General features: G+C 43.3%; 1 pseudogene; it reads right to left on the minus strand.

Moving 5' to 3' along the window:
• Positions 1 to 1,144: 1,144 nt before the first annotated feature.
• Positions 1,145 to 2,008, minus strand: part of LOC102860240 — a 2,881-nt pseudogene continuing 2,017 nt past the window's right edge.

The raw sequence follows: 2,008 nt of genomic DNA on the forward strand, positions 1-2,008 counted from the left end.
ACCCAGATTCCTTTTAAATGAGATACTACCTTTGTCCAATCATTATCTGAGCTATTGTATTTCAATTTAGTAACACAAATAGAATCATAGGCCGCATGGCATCTTAACTTTCCTTTCATTCTAATTTGCTGTACCATGTTGCCCAATACATTCACTGTATCATGAAAAGCATTTAATTTTCGTTCCATAACTTCATCCACTTTATTGATGTATTATGCCTTCGATTCTATCCTATAACTTGTATAGTCTTTAATTGTTAGTGTCAATGAGTTAAATCTATTTTTGAGGTGGTCTTTTAACTCAGTTGGGAAAGATTCCAGGTGGTATTTTGGTTCTCAAGGACTAGTCTTAATTTTCTTGCACTTCAATTTGAACTTTCTGTGAGTAATTGATTGTCCGAGTGGTTCCCTGGTCTTGTAAACATATTCCCGTAACCGATTCCTAACATTAGTTTGGGATTAGAGAAAGTTCAAAACCCAAAGTTGTGGTTTAGTCAACATCATAGTCACTGAACGGTGGTGGCAAAAAAAAAAGCATTCAAGATTTAAAATGGGGGAAAGCTGCTTCTGAACATTCCAGTCTTTTACGGTAAAACAAAAAACATATTTTTATTCATAAATTCTGATGCTTATGTTCCTGAGTACAAAATAAAAGCCACCATAACAAGAGGATTACTAAAGGAGACTGTCTTTTCAGTCGTCCACATGGCATAATATAACATCCCTTTGGAAAGAGTGGGTGCACCACAGGTCTGGGAGGTGCTTTTGTTTAAAACATCATTTTGCTCCACAACATCCCTCAAAGGCTTGAAGACCTAATGGCCTTTGGCAGTGCATACAGAGAGGATGATGTGAACAGACTGCCAGTGGCTTCAGAGGGCCATATGACAAGACGTTTGCTGTGTGTTTTTAAAGAGAGAATGGGCGATAGAAATGCAAAGCCATCTAGAAAACACCTTTTCCCAATTAGCTGACAATTATTTAACAAATGGCAGTTTACAATTTCAATGGACTCTGAAGTTCTAGGAGAGGTGACTCTGCCAGCCCCTTCCCCGTCTCCCCTCTTCTCGTTTCACACCAAGGCAGAGCGTGAGTTCATTACATTCCTTGTCATAGAGGCAAAGGTTCCTGCACCCCAGCCCTGTTCAGTCTGACAGGGATGGAGAGAGGACAGGAATGGAGGCCTGCCGCTGCCCCTGCACCCAGCCCCCGAAGACGGCTGGCCGAAGTTCGGAGAAGCCTGGCGTTGACGGCCTTTCCAGCATGTTCAAATGATGGGAAATAAATGCCTGACTATCATGAACGGTGTCCATATGAATTTCCTCCTCATCTTGAGAACTCAAGAACCTGAGTTTGTCTTTACTGCTATCCTCATTCTTCTTCAGTATCTTAACAGGGTCTAGTGGACAGTCCAGTGGTGACTCAGCCTTCCTTTTCACTCCCTGCGTGTTCTGAAATCCACCCATCTGAGGGTGGCTGGCGGGGTTACTCGTGGCTTCCTGGTTGCCTGTGACCACCTCTGGGATTATGGTAGGATTCAGCACGGCCTTTTTCTCCCTCAGATTAAGAACCCACCCAAGTTCTGGCAAGGGGAAGCACGAAGGCCTACTGAGGCCGAACAGTACAAGTCCACAGTCCCACATCGCAACCTCCAGTCATGGCAAGTCCCAGAATTCATAAGCTTCCACAGTTGATCCGCCAGAGCTTCATTGTGTAAGGGAGACTCCACATTCTTAGTAAACGGTGGATTCTTCATCAACATGTTTAAAATCTTATGCCTTACATATGGCACAGGGTCGGTCTGGATTATATTGAGTTGCCATTGTAGTTCTTTGTAACTCCTGTCCACTTTAGTATAATCAACCACTGCTTCCAAAGCTGCTATCCTGATGTCCACAAAATGGCCATACTCTGCATGAGACTTAAAAAGAGCTGGGTCACTCGGCACATGTCCATTCTTCTGAAGTACTCGAATGGCTCTCAAACAACTCACAGTGATGGTATGCCTA

The sequence above is a fragment of the Elephantulus edwardii genome, unplaced genomic scaffold (assembly GCF_000299155.1).
Source record: "Elephantulus edwardii isolate Elephantulus edwardi_28Jun2011 unplaced genomic scaffold, EleEdw1.0 scaffold03438, whole genome shotgun sequence".
Classification (NCBI taxonomy): domain Eukaryota; kingdom Metazoa; phylum Chordata; class Mammalia; order Macroscelidea; family Macroscelididae; genus Elephantulus; species Elephantulus edwardii.